At 40.6% G+C, this 23,195-nt stretch overlaps 1 protein-coding gene across 5 annotated transcripts in view; it reads left to right on the top strand.

Annotated features, from left to right (window-relative positions):
* The window catches only part of PFKFB4 (6-phosphofructo-2-kinase/fructose-2,6-biphosphatase 4), an 85,562-nt gene that overhangs the window by 991 nt on the left and 61,376 nt on the right, over positions 1 to 23,195 (top strand). The window lies entirely within an intron of this gene.

Below are 23,195 nucleotides of genomic sequence, written 5' to 3' on the forward strand. Positions count from 1 at the left end.
CCCCCCCCCCCCATCCGCTCCACTCCTTACTCCTTCACTGGCAAAAATCAGAGGAGTTCATACCTCACGAGCAGTGAGTCCTTCTGAGCTATAAGCCTTTGTTCCTGAGACCAAATTTGTGGGGAAGGAGAGGGAAATGGTATTTTGCGCATGCTCAGAGGCAATGGCTGTCTATTACTTCCGAACGCTTTGAGGGCTTTTAAGGCACAAAGTAGCAAATAAGTAATTTAAAGAAATCCACGGCCCTGGGTTAAACGTTAAAAAAACAGAGTGCAGGACTTAAATGATAGGTTTGGAGTCTACCTTAATAACAATAATTTAAGTCCCTCACAGAGGAGGGGACAGTTTGGAACGTTTCTGCTACTGGGGTAGCCTTAGAGCTGACTTTTCGCCTTCTTTCTTTTGAGGTAGTGGTAGATGAACTAGCTGAAGGGCTTTCATGGCTGAAAATGCGAACTGTTGGTCTGCAGTCTCTAGTTTCCTTTTCAATTGCGTTGGGCTTGTGAAGGTGGGAGTTTCCATTTTTTCTGCTATTTATATATCGCATGCAGAGCTTGAATCCTTATACAGCCATTGAATCCAGCAGTGTTTTCAGTGTGTTGCATTTTAGTTCACAGCTAACAGTGCTGCTGTTAGGTCTGTTGAACATGGTTATCCTCTTCCGAATCCTGGATCCTGTCTCTGACAGTAGCTGTAATGTTTTGGTTTTTGTGATGGGCTTTGAGCAGACTAAATGTACAGTTAATGGAAAGTGCAAAATTTGTTACTGGTTGCCATGGTCACCTTAGCGAAAGATAAATCTGTACAAGGTTTTTGCCAGGTATCAGATGGGCCTCTAAATACCTGCAGTCCTGATGCAGGCCCTCAGCCAATGTTAAATTTCCTGTCCAGCAGCATGATGTCCTAATAGTCCAACTGTGGAGTCAATATGGGATCCTCTGCCTGCATAATCCAAGGTGAATTGTCAGAGCAGGATTGATTCATCCCACATAATATTTTTATTGGGGTGTGTGTGTGTTCGCTCCAGAACTTCCAGTTTACAGATAAAGTGCTGAAGAGGAAGCAGGAGAAGCTCACATGCAAATGCATTCTAATACATTGTTATGTTGAGCGTCCGGGCATGGTATGATATGCCCATGGCTCCAAGGTGTTTTACATGTTACTTATATTGTATACCGCATAAATCACTTCCGTTATATTGAATGGCAGTGCTGTATGCATGTGGATTGCTCTGCTTTTGTACTGGAAAGCCATGATGGGGTGCAGCTTCTTCACCTGTGTATGTGCAGTGGTTACACATGCGTGATTATCACATTCCACTTTCCGTATAGGAATCCCATAGTTTACATGTAGAAGAGCAGGAATATATGAAGTGGCTTGCTTTTTCTTGAAAAGATATGTATATCAGTGAACACCATCTTATATTTCAATGCTAGGATGAATGAATGAGGAATTAGTATGAGATAAGGAAGCCTAATCTAAAGCAATGGCATAGGGTGGGGTTTTGGGGGTGTGGGGTCCATTTTCAGCATTTTTCGTGTCTGAATTTACAATGGTGGAGTGATTATCAGTTTTCCTATACGACATGGATTGGTTTAATGTTTCTCCGTTTTAACCTATTAATATATGTTGGAGTCCCCAGAGCACAAAATCATATTTATTTTGTTTTACAAGATTTGTATCCTGTTTTTCTGACTTCACAAGGGCCACCAAGGCTGCTAACAAAGTAAAACATACATAATAAAATAGTATTTTAATACCAACAAAAAAACCTCCCATGTTATTGAAACTGGAATTAAAATACATAAAAGGTAAAGGTTTCCCTTGCTCGAAAGCTAGTCTAATCTGATTCTAGGGGGCGGTGGTCATCTCCGTTTCCAAGCCGAAAAGCCAGCACTGTTTGAAGATGCTTCAGTGGTCATGTGGCTGGCATGACTAAACGCTGAGGTGCACAGAAAATACATACAAATACACAAAAATAACAATTAAAACATTGTGCAGAAAGGAGCGATCACTGAGACAATACCAAATGAAAACAAAAAGTCTTCCTGGGGAGAGAGTTCCAGAGTTTTGGTGCTACGACCAAGAAGACCCTCTCTTGGCTTGCCACCTGCCGAATTTCGGAAGACAGGACACTTGAAGGAGGGACTCCGAAGATGACCATAGTGGTCAGGTAGGCTCATAAGGGAGGAGGTGATCCCATTGGTCCCAAACCATATAGGGCTTTAAAGGTCAACACCAGCCCCCTGATTTGTGTCTGGAAACAAATTGGGAGCCAGTGTAGATGGGCCAAGACTGGAGTGATGTGACCCACTCCAGTCAACATCCTGGCTGTAGCATTCTGCACCATTTGAAGTACCAGGGTAATATATTTAAGTTAGTGAACCTTCTCAATGTATAGCACACCACAGTAATTTAAATGGGAAGTTATCAAGGCATGTATGACAGTAGTCAAGTGAAATTTAAAAATATGTACTGTCAAGAAATTTTCATTTTAAGTTGTCTGCCTCCTTATGTAGCCGAACATTCAATGGCATGTTTGATATATTTTAGACAGTAATTGTCTAAGCTGCATTAAAGGTAGTACTGTATATACCACTTAACATTAGTGTAATTTTCATTTGGAATGTGGACCTGTGTGCCTTTTCCTGTTAAGTTGCTTTTGTAGATCTTTAGTTTGGCATTCATGACTTCCTAATTCATAGGAATCTTCCAAATTCATAGATGCCAAATAATTCTGCAGGGCATTTTCTTTCTTGCATTTGTTTAGAATGAATCTTAAAAAAACCCTAAAAACAGTGGGGTTCATGAACTTTCAAGTGTTCATGAACTTCCTGAATGTAATGACTAAAGTTCTTTGGAAGTACAGCATTGTGATGATATGACTTGCAACTTCTTCCTCACTCCCCCCCCCCCAAGCCAGTTGTATTTCTTAGTGAAATATTTTATTTTTTAGTTACAGTTGTCACATTCCACATGTATTCTCCTAGATAAGCAGTGTGACTTATGGTATACCGTAATTGAAAAAAAATTGACATTTTTATGGAAAGTAAAATAAAACCTAATTAAAAAAATTGGTGTATATATTTATGTCATGGATGTAAATACTACTGGATAAATTAGTAATTTTGCATTAAAATATAATCAAAATCAATGTGCACAGACAGCTCGAGTAGTCTTGGTGGTTGACCTCCACCGTCAATTGGATAAGGGTGGGTCTGCACTACTAATTTTATTGGATTTGTCAGCAGCATTTGACATAGTTGATCATTTCATCCTGGTCAACCACGTGTCCTCACTGGGGGTTCATGGAACCACCATAGCATGGTTCCTTTTGTTCCTACAGGGCTGCCATTGGAGGGTAGCAGTTGGGGATGTGTGTTTCACTGAGCATTCTCTCCAGTGTGTAGTTCCACAAGGCACAGTTCTCTCCCCAATGTTATTATACACCCCTCCCCCGCTATTGGAGCTAATTAGGAGGTTCAGAGTTGGATGCCACCAATATGCAGACGACACGCAGTTCTTTCTCCTGCTGGATAAGCAGCCAGGCTCTGCATTGACAGATCTGGTCTGTTGCCTTGAAGCTGTGGTTTGTTGGTTGAAGCAGAGCTGGTTGAAGTTAAATCCATCTAAGACAGAGATAATCTGGCTGGGGAGGTCTGGACTTCTGGGTGGCCTTAAGCTCCCAACTCTTAGAATCATAGAACCAAAGAGTTGGAAGGGGCCATACAGGGCATCTAGTCCAACCCCCCGCTCAGTGCAGGATCAGCCTAGAGTATCCCTGGCAAGTGTTTGTCCAGACGCTGCTTAAAGACTGCCAGAAAGGGAGCTCACCACTTCCCTAGGCAGCTGATTCCACTTTTGAACAACTCTTACTGTAAAAGAGTTGGTGGGATCCAACTTTCATTAGTGGATTATAAGGGTCTGGCTTGACTCCTCCTTGCCTCTAGACAAGTAGGTGATGTGCTGTTGCCACTTTCACTATGCAAAGAACTAATAAATCAGTAATTTATGTCACCTTCAGCATCACACCCAAACTGGGATACAATTGAATAAACACTGGTTCCAGTTTTGAGACTAGTGTTTGGATGTGATTCTGAAGGTGACATACTCTGATGAAGAATTGCATGCGGCCCAAGTTTCCTGAAACGTCAAACGGATAGTGGGCATGCAGTCGCATCTCCCGCAAAGCCAAACTGATTGAATCAATTGTAACTTTATTTGTAATTGAGGTCTTTGGGAATAATCGTCCATGACTTCACTTTGTCAATTGGAGGCATTGTTTAGATCTGGCTCCTGTATTGTGGATGTTATGAATGTTGTAACAAATAGTGTCAATGTGTATTTTGAAGTATTGTTTATGTCAACTCTATATTTGTAAGTTTTCAATAATATATAACACAAGTCTTTTAATGTAAATTACTGCTTTACTAGTTCTTTACATAGCAAAAGTGACAGTCGCACATCACACAGTATTTTTCTCTTCTACATTCCTGCATCTACCATGTTCCTTTTTGTTTCCTGGACAAGTAGGTGTCAGTAGTGGCAAGGACGGCATTTTTCTAATTGCACTGAGCCCACCAACTGTCTCCATATCTGTCCCATTCTGATCTGGCCACAGTGATTCATGCCAGTCACCTCCTGCCTAGAATACTCTAATGTGCTCTATGTAGGGGGCTGCCTCTGAAGGCGCTCCAGAAATTACAGGCAGTCTAGAATGCAGCAGCAAGATTGCTGACAGATTCTCCTTGGAGAGATCATATCTATCCTGTCTAGAAACAGCTGCACTCTCTGCTGTTTGAGTTCCAGATCAAATTCAAGGTGCTGGTGATTACTTTCAAAGCCCTAAATGGTCTGGGACACTTCATACCCAGAGGACTGACTGCCTCTTCCAACATGCCCCCCCCCCGAAATTTGCGTTCTTCAACCCACAACCTGCTTGTTGTGCTTGGACTCCAGGCTGTTCGCTTGGCATCTACCAACATGAGGGTCTTCTTTGTGATGGCCCTGTCCTGGTGGAACCAGCTGTCAGATGGCACGCAGGCCCTGTGGGACTTCTCTAAGTTCCAAAGGGCCTGCAAAGCAGAGCTCTTTCGTTTAGCTTTTCATTAGTCAGGTCTGTTTATGTGGGCTGCCTTTTAGTTTTATTTGTATTATATGTTTAACTGATGCCTGTTAAAATTTTAGCTGTTGTTAGTCACCTCCAGAGTCAGAATATAAATGTAATAACGACAACAACAAAAATAACAATAAACAACAATATAATAATAACAATAATAATTTGAAAGACTCATCCTATATGAATCTCTCTCTCAAAAAAAGGAATTCTGTTTTTTTCAGAGCTGCTTTCTCTAGAAGAATGAGATAAATCTTTATTAGTAATCAGATGGAATTTGTGCGGTTTAATTCAGTATATATTTTGCAAGTTCTGTAGTCAACCCACAATTATTTTTTTGTGTTTTTTCCCTTAGTTTATAGGATTTGCCCCAGAAAGCAATTGTTAGGTATGTCTTGTGCCTGACATATGCATTGTTTCTACATATGTATTGCTTTTATTTATGTACGGAGATAACTTGGGCTACTGTTTTTCCAAAAATTGTTTCTGTGAATGAGCTACTTTTAAATTGCTTAATGTTCAGTCTTGATACCTTTGAAGTGTTATAGGTATGGCATTTTGGGTGTTTGAAAAATGCAGTTATTTTAATACTGTTAACTTTTAAAAACTTGTTTTCGACCAAATTGTTCTTTTCAGACTAGGTGCATTTATTTTCACTATGACATCATTCTGAAATGTTTTATTTTTTTCAGTGTGGGTGAAAATGTGATTTGGTTTCTTCTAATTAAATATTCATTAGGTTACATGGTATCATCTAGGTAGAAAATCCTGATATCCAAATTATTCATGCTACATGAACATGTGTTAACTGCAGTTCTCAGAACACTTTGATGGGAGTTAGCCCTACTGAGTAGACCTGAGTGTGATTCTGATTAGACCTGCTTTACTCTGAAAGCTACATAAATATCAATACTGATATACTTTAGGGAGGAATGGAAACAAAACAATTTATTTTATAGGTACTGTGCTGAATGGAAGAAACACCTTGCAAAAAGAGTAGTAAGTATGTAATGAATTCATTATTTCATAAATTAGAGGAAACTCAGAACCATATTTCATGTAAGTGTGGCCGTTCTATGTATGAAGTAAGTGTGTGAAGTGTTAAAAACTATTTCCTCACCAGCCACTTATTTCTTCTATGACTTAGGTCACTGGGTGCTTTTTTTTTAAAGGTGATCACAGATATTAGAATTGATGCCATCTGGGGGAAAATGTGCTTGGGGGAGGAGAACTGTGGTAAGGCACTGGAAGGATTCTACGTTTGTTTAATTTCTCCCACCCCCAGTCCCCTTCTCTATATGTAGGGTTACCATTTCCCAGGTGGGGGTGGGAGATACCCTGTGTTAACAGCCTCCTGCCTGCTGGCAACCAGCTGGCCAGTGGGAGAAAATCCCCCCCAAAACAGTGGCGTCGTGCACGATTTGCTGATGTTACCCGGATGTGCTGTAGGTGCATCGGTGACGTGGGGGGTGATACTCTGGCTTTTGGGCAAAACTCTATGGTTTGAAGGCGATTTTATCATAGAATTTTGCCCAAAACCCAGAGCATCTCCCCTGATGTCACTAGCGTGCCTATGTCACTTCCGGGTGATGTATGCACGCTGCACAATGTCTCTGCCCCTACCCAGAACGCCCCCCCAATCCCCCCACCGGTGTGACAATCGGACCTGGTGGCAACCCTATCTATATGACTGAGGCGTATAGGCGGTTTCATACTTAACACATGGAACAGCAGCCTAGGTCTTAAACATCAGCCAAGTGTACAGAAAGGATGACAATCTTGATTGTCATTATTTACTAGGCAACTGACAGTGGTGCGGCTGAATAATTTAATAAAACAATAATATAGTTTCACATTTCTGATAGATACACATGCCAACTACAACTCTTCTGGTAGCCCAACCTCTGTAACCTCCATTATGATGACTCCAGAAAACTACACACACAAAGAGGTAGAGGATAAGTGATGCTCTTTGATTGGGTTTGAGCTTTGAGAAGATTTTAATATTGATTACCTCCATATCTGTTGAGATGTCTGCAAGAGTTGGCATTCTGGGGGGTTCCTACTTAGCTGTTTAACGCCATGCCAATTGTCCTACAGAGTGCCAACAAACTCCATTGTGTCTCTTCTTAAAATATAGGTAAGTCTGCTAGGGGAGATAATGTGCAGGCTTAAAGTCTCATGTCATCAGTATGCTGAAGGCATCCAGATCTATTTTTACTTTCAGTGATTCCAGAAGTTGCTATCTCAACCAATGTTCCTTTTAAGCTGTGGAGTCTTGTGAGCAAAAATTCTGTACTTTGTGAGCTACTGGCATTAAAGTTGTGAGGGAGCGATTTGGCTACTGCATAAATTAGTTTGGTCTGGAGCTATCCTTCCTGAGCTAAGACAAAAATGTGTGAGCCGTAGGCTAAAAAACTGTGAGCTAGCTCACACTAACTCAGCTTAGAGGGAACACTGATCTCAACTATGAATAACTGTTTGGACATGACAGTGGGCTGGAAAAAAGCAACTTGAAGCAGCAGCTGGATAAGGCAGTTGATGATAGTGGGCTGTTGGATCTTTGGGAAGGTCAATTTACTTATCCATTATAGGGGTCACAGCACAACAAAGATACAAAGTTACTGTACCTGAGACCCTGTGGAGCTGCTTCCAGTTAAAGTAGACACTACTGACCTTGATAGATCAGTGGTCTAAATCAGGGGTCCCCAACCTTTTTGATCCAGTAGGCACATTTGCAATTCTGACACAAAATAGCTGCTGCAGGAGGGGGAGTCAGCCACAAAATGGCTGCCTCTGTTTACTTTAAGCCACACGCTAAACATCTTTCTGTTGTGGTTTCAGCTGTTGCTGCAGCAGTGTTTAAAAAAATCTGTACAGCCAATCACATCTCCAGTGGCCAATCAGAAGGGTTGCTGGGCCAGAACACCACATGGCCCCACCCACTTTCTAAATACCTTTGGCAGGCACCAGGAAAAGTCTTGGTGAGTGCCATGGCACCCATGGACCATTTGGCACTTTGGTGGCCAAAGTCAGAGTATACAACAACTCCAGAACCTCTTTTAAAAACTCAGAGCCTTGATGTACATATTCATGGGAGGTGAATTTTATCTATTTATCTATTTTATGAAATTTCTCTGCCTTTTTACCCTCCCAAGGGCCTCGAAACCAGTCAACAAATTTATACATAATAAAATAACATTTTAAAACTATTAAAACCAGCCCTAGAACACCAACCGATCATTAGAGCAGTTAAAACCAGAGCTCAAATACATACAAAACCATAACAGCAACAGTTAACATTGGGCAAGAAGGAGGGATCACAGAGGACTGTCAGACAAAATAAAAAAGTCTTCACTCATGGATGGAAGATGGCAACAGAAGCAAACAGACTAATTCCCCTAGGGAGAGAGTTCCAGAGTTTTGGTGCCACTACTGAGGCCCTCTTCTGGCCTGGGTTGCCACCCACCTAATCTCAGAAAGTGGGGGCACCTGAAGCGGGGCCTCCAAAGATAACAATAGCAGTCATTTGTTTTGTTTATATTCCTCTATTTGCTTATGTAATAACTCAGACCAGTTCTTCAAAGTGGGGAATGTGCTGAGTCTTTCCAGAGCACTTAATGCTACTTCAATGGATCAGTGCATTCTGCAAAAACTCATGAGGTGTCTGTTCCCTATCCCCCCCCCAACTGAGGAGGAATTTTAATCCAGATGGTTAAGAGTTTAATTGTTCAGCACAGTACATAACTTGTGCCTGTGGATCGTAGTTCTGGTGGTTTCATAGTATATATTCTTCAGTTCAAGTGCCTTTACGGTTTAATATAGAACGAACAGCTTCAGTAATTACAGTTATGGCATTTGTTATGATATATCATTTCTGATACTTTTTTGTTTTTGCACTGATTTTCTAACTTTTGCAGTTGTCATCCTATTCTGTTGTTTCTTGGATATCTTATGCTGTCTCTTTATATTGTGTGATATGCCTTGAGTATCATCAAGAAAGATGGACTATAAATAAAGTAAATAAATAAAAATTGCAGGAGGGTGCTACAAACTGTAGAAGAGAACTTCACAAAAGTATTATAATACTGAGAAATTTGAAGTTTGTGAATTTAAGATCTTTAAAAATTATTTTAAGTGTTTTCAGTGTGTTGTGCAGTTTAGCCTAATCTACTGCCTGCCTTAAGATATGCAAGTCTATAAGCTAAAAATATTTCAGATATTTACAGTGCAATCCATGTCCTTTTATTCATGATTTTTTTTACTAGAATACATGTTTATAAGAAAGATGGTGATGTCTCAAGGAAGGTGAATTCTGTTGAGTTGAAGGATGCCCTGCTGTAATTTCAATCACTTGTTCTTTCCTAACAGGACAGTTAAGTATTTTGAGGATTCTCCTTCATGCCTTACTTTGGGAGTAATCAATGTTGTTGCTACAGTAACAGCACGTACTATATTACACAATCTCTGTTTAGACTGTGGGTGTGTTGTGAATGGCGTTATAATCTTCTATGCCATTTTGGGAATTAAGATACAGTGCACTAAGCATGTTTCCATTGCCAATTACTTCAGTTATTTGAATTGTTTTGTCCTGTCAAAACACCCCATGCTTAGAAAAATGCAAAATATTTTGAAGAGAAAGAAAGAAGAAAAGGCTTTCTTTTCAGTTTCCCACTATCATTCCCACCAACTGTGCTCTTGAAAACGCAGTGCAGAAAAAGCAATGTGGTGAAAATACACGGTGGTACAGACATTTTCAAAACTTGTAAATAGAAAAAATATTTTTATAGTTGGATATACTCTTGATTTAACTTTGGAAATGTGTTTACTAGGAGATATATCACTGGGTATTAACACCCCCCCCCCACATATAGCCTCAGTAAGATACATGGCTATTTCAGGGAGGATGTCAGTGGCACAACTGTGGAAATAACCACCTGTAAGTAATGTAAATGCTGCCTAGACAGAGTCTGGCAAATGATGCTTATGGACAGGATAATCATCTATGAATCCCTATTATCAAATAAGATTAGGAATCAAGAAAAAATGTATTAAAACAAACTTGTTTTCCATTTATTAGATTTTGAAATATGTCTTACCTATGAGTCTTAGTTAAGGAACAGATAATGAAATATATATGAAAGATGTGTGGATAACATTATTAAGGTGTATATAATGATGCTCCCCACTTCCGTTTTTCTTAGCTGAGCAAATTCTTTTCTTCTTTGTTTTTTTGCCTGTCCCACCCTGTTGTGTAAATGAGTGTAGATATATGGTGACCCAGCTGAGGATGCATAAAATCCTTTGTTTGTGTATGTCAGATTATGGCACAACAGAGGTTGATAGCAATTAAAAAAAAACCCAGATGGCTTTATTTTACTTCTGTGGAGAAATGGTCAGTTAAGTAATCAGTTTGGAAGTTAGCTGGTGAGCAGGCTGCAGGAAACAAGGTAACTTTGTATAATCATAAACCATAGATAGTTTGTCACAATCAAGTAGCTATTTGGTTATACAGACAGGTCTTTAAAACTGTGGAGAGGCATCTCTTGGCAGTCATTGTTTAAATGAACAGTTATATACTTCTTTGTCTCAGAATTACTTAAGTCTGTGAAGGTAGGAACACACAAAAGTTCCAGTTTTCCTTCTTAAACTCTTGATTGGGATCATACCCTTTTACTAGGAGCTGTTTCCCTCAGGCAAGGACTACTGAACCCTCTTCCAAAATTCAGGATCCCCTCTTGATCCTTCACTCTTCTTAACGGCCCTAACTGCTATCCTCAACTGTCACTCTAAAACTGTAGAATACCATTTGAATCCCCTGTCACTCAAGGTTTTCAGAACAGGATAAGACAGTAACCATTCACTGTCAATAACATATTCTTATTGCTTCAGGGAGGTTCTTTCAATCCTCTCCTGTGCAAAGGGGTGCATAAGGTGTTTGCATTTTATTGTTTTTAAGTTCCAACTGGTCAGATCTCATATAAAAATAGAATTCACAACACTTGTCTACAGCCAGCACCTTCAGGCATTTTGCAACAGCGAATCAGCCATTATACTTTCCCTGTGACATACAGTGTCAAAGTTAAAATCCTTTAATAGGTGACTCCATCTGATCAATTTGCTATTGGTACTTTTTACTTGGTCGAACCAACACAGTGGGGAATGGTTGATACACAGTGTAAATTTCCTCCTCCAAAAGTACGTTTTCAATTTCCCCAAGGCCCATACTATTGCCAACACTATTTTTCTTTGGCAGAGAGGTGCTGTTCTTTCTCATGCTAAGGTAAAGGATGGGATGTTGGATTTTATCCTCCCCAATCTGGCTTTGCATGGCCCCTATCCCAATATTGGAAGCATTGGTATATATAGTGAAGGGCTTTGTGGATCTGTGGATAATACTTTCTTGAGGTGCTCAAAGTTGGTTTGCCATTCAGGCATTTTACTTTGACGGGTAATGTCTTCTTGGTACTGAACTCTGGATTCTGTTTTTATACACTCTGTGGAATGGTAGAGGTATGGTAGGCTTCCTGACTTCATCAAGCAGGCCATTCCATATCATTTATTTTTTTAATGTATTCAGACATCAGTAGGTTCCTGTATCTGTATGAACTTTTTGAAGTGGTTAATTAGGAACACCACTTCTTATATCCTGAAAGCGTTGGTTTCCTCGGAGTCTCTTATCTGGGGAACTGTAAGGCATAACATTGCCCTGACCAGGATGTCCTGTCCTAGCCCAGTCTCTTCAGATCTTGAAAGCTGAGCAGGGTTAGCCCTGGTTAGTACTTGGATGGGAAACCACCAAGGAGAAGTCCAAGGGTTGCTATGAAGAGGCAGGCAGTGGCAACTTCTGTTCCTCTCTTGCCTTGAAAACCCTACAGGGATTTACTATTTTGTATTTCATTCACCTAAAAGGGTATAAAATGGAAACAGTTGGCCATTCCATGAAGCAAAGACTAGTCTAAACAGAATTTTTATTTGGCTCCCAGGAACAGCAATGAGATAGAAATGTATCTGTTTTTGTATCAGTAATTTATGGGATAGTACTTTGCTTCTTGGACAGTGTAATTTTGGGTTGTGCAAAGTTACTTATTGGTTGCCAGATGAAAGGGGAAATACTCACCTTTAGAGTCACTGACATTATTTCCTCCTCTTGCATATCTGGGATTTACCTTATATTTCCCAACTAAGTTATTACCTCAGTAATTGTCATACAGCATGAATTCATTACAAAATATTTTTTAGAATTTGCTTAATTAACAGGTATCACAGGAATACTGATGCGTTTAGCTTAGTTTATAAAAGCATCATGGCAGTATAACTTTTAAAAAGAAAATGAAAGTTGTAAAAAACCCTGAGATTTTTGTGGAAGCCATGGGATTATGAAGATATTCAATATCTTCTCCTTTAACAATTCTTTAATCTGATTTTATCATTTGATCTTTAATGTTTTCTGCTTCACCTATTCATCATTTGTCTCCTCCCCGCCTTGCTGTTGCTCTTTTTATATTCCTCTTTGAATAATTAGTGAATTATATCACAAGCACAAAGTACATACTGCTGTTAAAATATGGAGTGTGCCTTCTTTCCAATTAAGGTTCTGAAAGTTTGTGGGACACTTTTTTTTCTTTAGGATGCAAATGTGGATATAGATTATCAGATTAAGAAATTTTGCAGCACATGGATTTTAGACCTAAAAGCTGATTTGTCTTGACAGTTGTTTATGAAATAAATGATTCTATTTGCATCTATTTTTGCTAATGTACATTATCACTACTAGGACTGCAGAGTGAAGAAATACACAGCAGGCACACTGACCTCATTCTGAACCCGGTTAAAGGCTAGTTGAAACTCCAGGAATTTACCCATTGTTTGACCTTCAGACAAAGCTTAAAATGAGACAGCCTGAAAAACATAATGGGTTAGCATGGTGAATAACCTCCATGATAATACTTTTTAACTGTAAGAGATAAAGGACTGTTTAGCCTGTCTTGTTTTAAAAGATTATTTCTGGTAAGTAAATGATGAAATTAATAAACTGGATGAATTTGTATGGGCAAAGTTTTTTTAGAAATGGACTTAAATCACTTTCCTCAGTGCCCTCAGAGAAATGCACTTCATATCCACGCTTCATGTTATTTTATGTTATCATAGTGTTTGCACATTTGGAATAGCTGCCATTTCTATTGGATAGATCAAGATGGGTAGCTGTGTTGCCCTGACCTGGATAGCTCAGCAAGCCTGATCTCGTCAGATCTCAGAAGCTAAGCAGGGCTGACCCTGGCAAGTAATTGGAAAGGAGAACTCCAAGGAATACTAGGGCTCGGGTATTCCGAAAAACATCTCTGAAAAACATCCAAGCCCCTAGTAGGGGTCGCCAGAAGTTGCCATGACTTCAAGGCATGCAAGCATGCGTGCATACACACACACACACACACACACACACACACACACACACACACACCCAAAGATGAGTAGCCATGTTAGTCTGTCTGTAGCAGTAGAAAAGAGCAAGAGTCCAGGAGCACCTTAAAAGACTAACAAAATTTGTGGCTGGCTATGAGCATTTATTATTTATTTATTATTTAGATTTCTTTCCCGCCCTCCCTGAAGGCTCAGGGCGGCTAACAGGGCAAAGTGCCAAATAAAATGATAAAACAATACAAAATGTTAAATTACATAACAGTTAATAAAGAGTTAATAACATCATAAAACATTTTTGGTGCTCCTCTATTCCGGTTCCGATGTTAAGATTTTTAAAAGCAAGATGATGTCCTCAATGTCCTAGCTAGGCAGCTACAGCAGTGCGTGACCCCACTGCCTTGCCATCCCCTAAAAACATCCTGTTCCCACCCATGATGCCCGCATCTTGATGGCCATATACGGAATTTATGAGTCTCTGCTCACTTCTTCAGATATCTGGATGATCTCTACCTGTGTTGAAGTGTACCCCATTATTATGACTGGCTGTTAATTCTTTGGGGTAAATATTTTATCTTCCATGCCAGCATGACTCGTCTATTTTGGGAGAATGGCATTTTTTGGATCAGCTAAGATCCAGGCACAAAACTAGCTGTTTTGCCCTAAGAAGAGTATTTTATTCCTGTATGAGTTTTACACACCTTCAAGTGAACTTGTACATGTCTAAGATTGATCTTTCTGCAGTGGTGTTGCCACTCCCAAACACTCAGTCTCCATGGAAACTGTTGGGTGAAAAAGGCATATGACAGCCATAGAACTCATTTACAAGAGTGGATTAGGTAGATCAGTGGTTACAAAATATTGTAGATGCACAATATTAGGCATGAAGGGTAGTCATAAGATATAAATATACCTTCTATTGTAAAATAACAGTAACATCTGTGTTCTAAAGTCCCCTTTGCTCTTGGGGATTTATTTACTTCATTTGTACCCCACCTTTGTCCGCAAGTGGGACCCAAAGTGGCTTAATAATTTCTCCTCTCCACTGTTTCATCCTCATAACAACCTGTGAGGTAGGTTAGAATGTGTGGACTGGCCCAAGGCCATCCAGCAAGCAAGTGAGGATTCCAGATCCTTGTCCCAGCACTCTAACCACTATGCCAGAGTCTGAGATACAGTCTGCGATAGCTGCGAACTTTTCTGTTACTACCTTATGGAACAGCTTCTCAGACAGGGTGAGGCAGGCACCTACCCTTGTAGCTTTCCAGCAAGGTTGTAAGGCAGAATTATTTAAAAGAGCTTATGGGGCAACTTGAGTTGGCTCTGCATTAACTGTTTAATAATCTGTTTCAGTTATATTTTTAATTACCTTATCTATGTGTTTTAATTTTTATTTTATTTTTTTGTGTTTTACTTATTTTTGTCACCTGCCATCCTGAATATGTTGAGAGAAAGGTAAAGTAAACATAAATAAGTAAAACCATGTAGCATTTTAGAGTGTTCACATACAGTATCTTAGTATTCCATACAATAAATCTTTTAAGGTGGGACCATATTCTCCCCATGCTACAGATGTATTTATTTAATTTATTAATGATGGAGAGTTGGTTTTTATGCCCTGTTTTTCTCTACCCAAAGGAGTCTCAGAGCGGCTTACAAACTCCTTTCCTTTCCCCTCCCCACAACAGACACCCTGTGAGGTAGGTGGGGCTGAGAGAGTTTTGAGAGAACTGACTGACCCAAGGTCACCCAGCAGGCTTCATGTGAAGGAGTGGGGAGTCAAACCCAGTTCTCCAGATTAGAGTCCACTGCTCTTAACCACTATACCCCACCTTTGTCCCTAGTGGGGACCCAGAGTGGCTTACATCTTTCTCCTTTCCTCCATTTTATCCTCACAACAATCCTGGGAGGTAGGTTAGGCTCCGAGAATGTGACTGCTCGAGGTCACCCAGCAAGCTTCCATGGCACTCTTAACCACTATACCCCACCTTTCTCCCTAGTGGGAACCCAGAGTGGCTTATATCTTCTCACCTCCATTTTTATCTTCACAACAACCTCGTGAGGTAGGTTAGGCTCAGAGAGTGTGACTGGCCTAAGGTTACCCAGCGAGCTTCCCTGGTCCAAGCTGGGATTCCAGCCCGGCTCTCCCAGATACTAGTCTGACATTCTTAACCACTACCCCATGCTGAGAGAGTCACACACCAAAGGCAGTGATAGTTGTAAGATTTGAACCAGGGGCTTCCTGGTTCACAGCTCAGTTTACCCAATACTAGTTGCAAACACTAGTTGAAAACAAAGACTGAAATCCTTGATGGGTAACCAGGAGTATTGCTCAGCATTGGCTTATTTGACTGGCAGCAGTTCTCAGAAGTCTCAGGCAGAGAAAGGTCTTCCCCAAAATCTGTTACTGAGATTCTTGAAATTAAGATACCAGGGATTGGGACCTTTTATGTGTAATGGATGTGCTCTACCACTTAGGCACAGCCTGCCTATAGCTGGTTGTTCTGTCTTCTAAATGCTGAAGTTTCCTGCTTCCGGGAGTGGAGGTGGAATGAGCTACAGCCTTTCTTTGAATAGAACACAGTGATGTATTTTGAATCCTCTAGCTTCTGTTGTCTTGCGGAAGGACAAATGGGTGAGGGGGACCCATCTGTTTCTTATTTAGAGCCTTTCTTTGAATAGAACACAGTGATGTATCTTGAATCCTCTAGCTTCTGTTGTCTTCTTGGGGAAAGACAAATGGGTGAGGGAGACCCATCTGTTTCTTATTTAGAACTTTCTGCTTTTAATTTAAGAAAAAGGACAGTCGGTTATTTAGACTGGCTTACTATAGGATATGTTTCTGTATACAGTTTTTACTGTATCACTATGAAGCAGAAGTGCCATCTACTGGCAATGATGGCTTTTGCTTGTAAAAATCATAATGTATTCACCATATTCAGGATTTTGTAAAACGTTTAAGTACATATTAAAACATTTGCAATGCACATTCATCTAATTACATATCAAAATTATTAAAATGTTGTTCAACATTTATCCAAAATTTATATACTACTCCTCAACCGCCATGTTCCAAACAAATATAAAATCCAGTAATGTATATAGTATTAGTTATGTGTGGCCACCATCTTTGGATATTTAAATCTGTGTATTGGGGCCACACTGAAGCTAACCAGATCTTCCTTCAAACTTGGCGGATTCCTCAAGTTTGCAGAAAAATCTGGAAAGAAAATGGGGGGTTAAATTCCCACAAAATAGAATTACGTTGTCTACGTGTGTGCAAAACAATGCAGTTAGGGAGCGGCTTGACCTCCACATCGATGCCAGCAGCTGCTCCAGGCCTAGCAGTGCTGGACACAAGCAACCACTGTGGGCCTGGGTGCAGAGGAGGATGATGCTGGCAGCCACTGCAGGTCCAGCAAGAGCAGAGAAGGATGCTGGCTGCTACTCGGGGTCTGGAGCTGCAGCCACTGTCCTTCTCTGCTGGGGCTGCAGTGGTTGCCAGCTGCCATTGCTGACAGTCGCTGGTGACCTAGCTGCAGCGGAGAAGAATGCCACCACTGCTCTTGGTTTGAATGTGGTGGCAGTGGTCATGCAGCCTTTGCAGACCCAAGCAGATGCTGGCTTCTGCTGCGGGCCCAGGTACAGTGGATGCTGGCAGCTGCTGTTGGCCTAAACACAGTGCCGAAGACTGAGCGGTAGGTGGGGGGGCTGGGAGCCTTGCCAGCCTCAGCAATGGGGGGGGATGCTTTGTTCCCTCTGCGAGTCTTGCAAATCCACCTTTTGTAAAATCTAATTTGAAAAACAGCAGCATGACAGATCATCTTCGTGGCAACAATCATGATTGTGAGTTCTTAATCCCACAATTTTTAATGTGAACCTCTGCTCAGGCTGTGAACCTTAATTTAAAATAAAAATCAGAATTCCAGCGACCTTTCCACAGTTCCTAATAGACTCATCATTTCAATCAAAGTACAAAACTGCTTTTAGTCAGAAAGAATGTAAGCATTAGTCTTGTTGTTGTTGTTGTTCAGTCGGACTCGACTGTGCGACTGAACAACAACAACATAATAAAGGTGTTTAATGAATGCAAGGACCAAACTGGAATAACAAGCTTAGTTTATATGGTCACCATTTGTTTGGATTTAATTTGGGGGGGCACATAGTGAAGGAAATAAATATATCAAAATCAGAGATTGATGGGAAGATGTACCCTTCTTAACTATAGTGATGAGAGTAATTAACTGAGACCCTGTTACTCTCTGTCAGTCTCCTCTTAAGCGTGGAGGCAACAGTATAGCATCCTCTTCTTTGAGGTGGTGTGAATGGCTATGCAGTGTATCTCCTCCATCCCCAGCATTGAGAAATACATTCCAGTCTACCATTCCAAATTACATTACCTTCTACTATTCCAATCTACTATTCCGTATAAGAAATAAAATTTTCAGAAACACTCACATTTCAAAGGGAGTTGGGAAAATGTTATGTAAACAGCATTGCTTTCATTTTGACAAGTGTCTTCTGAAGAAAAGTTCTATGGTTGGCTATCTTACATGAATGAGCTCTCTTGCCAAACTTGATCACCTTACCTGAGAGGTACAGGGAATGGAGTTGATCATTTGATCTAGTTGAGACAGGAGAACTCTAATCAAGCAGAAGCTCTTGTGTCTCCACGTAAGAGTTCACACACACATCTTCCATGCGGCAAACATACATCATTATCACTTGTTAGCTATTGTTAATTTGCTTCGAAACACATTTTGCAGTATCAAATAGTAAGCCTGAGAATTAAGCAAGTTAAATATAGAAAAGCAGGACTTTTTAAAATTCTTGGCATTTTTTTTTTTTGGACTAACTGTCCAATGAACAATGCCATAGTCTGTTTCTTTGGGAAAGATGGAATTGTGTGAAGTAAACAAACTCAGCACATTGAGTCAAAACAGCTGCCAAAACAAAGCCAAAGTAGGGATTTAATTGGTGGCATCATAATAGTGAAAAGCTTTAGTGTGAAACTAGTTTTTCTAACTTAACCAGTGTGTAGTGACAGGTAAATAATAATACTGAAACAGACTGTATATAAGTGGAGTTACCTAGTATTAAAATGTTAGTTGGGGGCGGGCCTTTCTAACAGGCCAGTCTCTTAGCTGTGGTTAAGGCAGTTAACATAATTCTCCCTCCCAGAAGTAAATATTTTCCTTTCAGCCTTTTAACCATGGGTATTGGATCAATGTCTATGGCTATGTGGAACCAGTCTTGTTGCTACACCATATTTTAAAGGTTAATTTTGGCTAATGCATGAGGAAGGAATTTGCTGTGGCTATGGGTTGTCAGGAAGGAGCATAAAATTCAGTTTTGATTTCTTAACAGTTAAGAGATTGGCTCTTAGATTGGACAGAACATAAATCACAGCATAACTTGGATAATAACCTTATAAGCAGTCCCAAATGTTTTAAAAGCCAAATAGTAAAAGAAATAAATATGTCACTATTACTTAAAATCATCCATTATAAATAGGCGATAGTTACTTGGCTGATGTCCTTGACTTTTTTGGATAGGCAGAATCTTACTTTAATGTTTATGGAGCTTCTATTTCTTGCGCACTTGTGTTTTAGCACTGTAGTCTTAACCTGTTTGTACTGGAGCAACACCCTTTTGGTCAAATGGATCAGGTTAATGCAATTATGCTTAAGGGAGAAGCTACCTAATAATTCTTTAGTAATACACATGACTTTCTTACTCCTTGATGTCAGGATTTGCTACCCTTTGGAGTCACATAGTGTCCAAGGATGTTATATATGACCCTGATTCATTCTCCATACATGGTTGTAAAGACTTCAAGATGTTTTTGCTGCCTTAGATGAAGTTTTCAGCAAGTTTGCATATGCTTCAGTTAAAACATGTGAAACTTATATAGCTGAACTTGGAATTATGTTATGTCTTCCATGTTCATCTTCCAGGATAGTAGATACACAAGTCAGTGCAGAATTTCATTGTGTAACTGTGCATTGTGTAATAGCGCATAACCTGCAGGGACAAAAGAAAAGAGGATTCAGGAAAACAGCTGAACAAAATAGAATCTTTATCTGTGTCCATTCTGTATCCCACTCATTACTTTTCTTTAATTTTAAGAAAATTAAGTACAACTGTATTGCAAGTCAAAACGCCTTTCTGCTGGGTTTGTAGGAATGTGTTCTGATTGGCCTGCAGCTAAACAACTGCCATGTGCTCTCCCCCTTGCATCTGATAAAGTGGTAATCTGGCTTGAAGGGTGACCATGGTATGAGTGGTGAAGCAACAAGATTGCTGTGGAGAGCCAGCGTTGTGTACTGGTTAGGATTTTGTTGACTAGGATTCTGGGTGAATTGGGGCTGAATACTCACTGTACCATGGAAGCTGGCTTGATGACCTTGGGCCTGTCACTTTCTCTCAACCTGACCTATGTCATGGGTTTGTTTTTGTGAAGATAAATTAGAAGAAGGGAGAGAACAGTGTTATAAGCTGCTTTGGTTCCCCATTGGGGTGAAAGCAGGGTATAAACAAATAACATCTCCTGTAGTCCCAACATCATGGATACCATCCTTATTTGTTTTTATCTCACCCTTCCTTTCTTCTATTTTTATTCTCACACCAACCCTTTGGGGTTGATTAATTCATGAGCCAGTGAATTCCTTACTCCCCAGGACTATTCTGACACTCTAGTTTACTGCTCTAATTGCTGTGGTTCCCTGGATTATTATATTTAAAGCAACCTTGTGAGGAAACTTGACCTAAGAGCCCTGGTGTGCCCAATGTCATCCCAGGTCAGCCCACTTCCAACATTGTTCCTCCACAGAATCCTATGGGCACAAAATGTATTCCATTCCTATGGGTCACACTGGAATGGCTGGTCATCCAATTATTATAATAGAGAGCTTAATTATGCATTGTGCTTTAAGGTACTTTAGGTATTACAGGATTACAAGACATTTAAAGCACAACTTACTAAAGCCTGTAGAAGGTTTAGTCAGTCTGTCTGAGCAGAAGTCAGCTTTGTTTGTACTCCTGACAGCTACAGTTAAAACGGAAGTTTATAACTACTCTCAGAATAACAATGATGTGTTTGGAGTCCTATACTACAGACACAGTGGCCTCTTTGTCCACGTAATGTGTAATTTTCCTGCATTCCTCTCTGTTTCTATGTCTTCTTCCAGCCCCTGGACAGATCATTTCTTTGGGTGGAGGACCAGCGTGGAAGAATAGCCACACAGGTGTGGTAGCTGGAGTGAGACAGGGTAATGGGTGTGAACTCACTCTTCTTCCACAACCACGGCTCTACTGTGGAGGTGGGGCAATGTCATCCCCTTCTCTCTTTCAGCCCACCCTCCCACACTACCGTTCCTCTGCATGGATTCCTTAACACCACACTACCGTTCCTCTGCATGGATTCCCATGACCCTAGGAATTATTTTTCTGCAGTTCAGCTAGGGTTGCAGATATGGAGTGAAATGTAAAAATGTGTACTTCCACATACAGATGGTTGGATATATGCCATTGGCTAGTATAGACTAATGTGGCTTCATCAAAGAAATCCTAGTTTTGTGAAGAGAAATAATACTCTGTTAGAGATACCTACGCCTTCCCCACATTTTATTTAGTTTCACTTGTACTTTGTCTGTTTTTTCTCTTTGTCCCCCTGCATCTTGTTTGTTTCATTGCTGCCTGTATTGTATAAGTCTTACAGAAGAATTTTAAAACATCTGTATGCAGGAGTTGAATATTCCCTTCATGCCCTGAAACACCTGAAGTCACTTGCAGAAGACTTTACAAAGTTACTCAGACTACACATGTAGAAAAAACAGACCAAAAATTAAAGCTAACACAGTATTTCATCTTTATAGAATTCTGTCTTCATAGTGCTCATCATCCAACCTATGCAGAGAAGGGGGGCGTGTTAAATCACTATACATGTAGGGAGAAAAGTACAGTGGCAATGCTCTTAACTACTACAGCAATAGCATTAATAGGGAGAGTTTGAAAGCTCCACAAAGTAGGTCCTTTTGGACACTGGCCCAGGTTGCATTCTGACCTCATGACAAACTAATTAGAAGAGAGAAGAGAAGAGATTGGATTTATACCCTGCCCTTCACTACCCAAAGGTGTCTCAGAGCGGCTTACAAATTCCTTTCCCTTTCCCTCCCCACAACAGACACTCTGTGAGATAGGTGGGGCTGAGAGAGCTCTTGACAGAAACTGCTCTTTTTCAAGAAAAGCTCTTATCAGAACTATGGCTTGCCCAAGGTCATCCAGCAGGTGCATATGGAGGAGTGGGGAATCAAACCCGGTTCTCCCAGATTAGAGTCCGCGCACTTAATCACTACACCAAACTGGCTCTACACCAAATTAAACAGGTTTGTCAGCATAATGCGTAAACACAGGTTGTTTGCTGGGTTCATGCACTCCCCTTACTTCTCCCACCTCCTTTTTCCTCTAGTGTAGACAGCATGATTGAACACTTTGCTGTTTGATCAAACTTCAATTTACTGTGATTCTGAACACGGGTGCTGTGGCAAATAAGAGCTCCTTTCTTCCCACGAGACAGGATTTTACAACTGAGGTTTCACAGAGGTTTACAGTGCAATCTTAAACAGATTTATACTCTTCTTTATCCATTTAAGTCAATGAGCTTAGAAGGGTGTAACTCTCTTTAGGATTGCACTTTTAGAATTTTAGTTTGATATGGAAGGGGGACTCCAGTCTGTAAGAGTGCCTGTTTTCAGATATCATAGAATCATAGAGTGTTAGAGTTGGAAGGGACCTTGCAAGTCATCTAGTCCAACCCCCTGTACTCTGCAGGAGAATAGACGAAAGATAACCCTACAACCAATGCTCCCTCTAAGCCATGGAGTCTTGTGAGCAAAAATTCTACTCTGTGAGCTACTGGCATTAAAGTTGTGAGTGAGCGATTTTGCTGCTGCATAAGTTAGTTTGCTCTGGAGCCATCCTTCCTGAGCTAAGATAAAAATGCCTGAGCCGGAGGCTAAAACACTGTGAGCTAGCTCACACTAACTCAGCTTAGCGGGAACACTGCCTGCAACATACCTGAAAGATGGTCATCCAGCCTCCGCTTGAAAACGTCCAGCAAAGGAGCATCCACCACCTCCCGAGGCAGTCTGTTCCACTGCTCAACCACTCTTACAGTTAGGAAGTTTCTTCTAATATTTAGCTGGTAACAACTCCCTTGTAATTTCCACCCATTAGATCTAGTCTTGCAATCCGGAGCAAGAGAGAATAGATCTGCTCCATCTTCTACATGATAGCCCTTCAAATACTTGAAGACTGCAATCATGTCCCCTCTAAGCCTTCTCTTTCCCAGGCTACACATACCCAACTCTTTCAACCTTTCCTCGTAAGACTTGGATTCCAACCCTCTCACCATTCTGGTTGCCCTCCTCTGGACACGCTCGAACTTGTCAACATCCTTCCTAAAATGTGGTGCCCAAAACTGGACACAGCACTCCAGGTGAGGCCTGACCATAGCAGAATAGAGTAGGACTACCACCTCCAGTGATCTGGACACAGTGCTTCTGTTAATGCATCCTAAGATTGCATTAGCTTTCTTCGCAGTCACATCGCACTGCTGGCTCATGTCTAGCTTGTGATCAACCAGAACACCTAGATCCCT

Source organism: Gekko japonicus, unplaced genomic scaffold (assembly GCF_001447785.1).
Source record: "Gekko japonicus isolate JY-2015 unplaced genomic scaffold, Gekko_japonicus_V1.1 scaffold1643, whole genome shotgun sequence".
In the NCBI taxonomy this organism is placed as follows: domain Eukaryota; kingdom Metazoa; phylum Chordata; class Lepidosauria; order Squamata; family Gekkonidae; genus Gekko; species Gekko japonicus.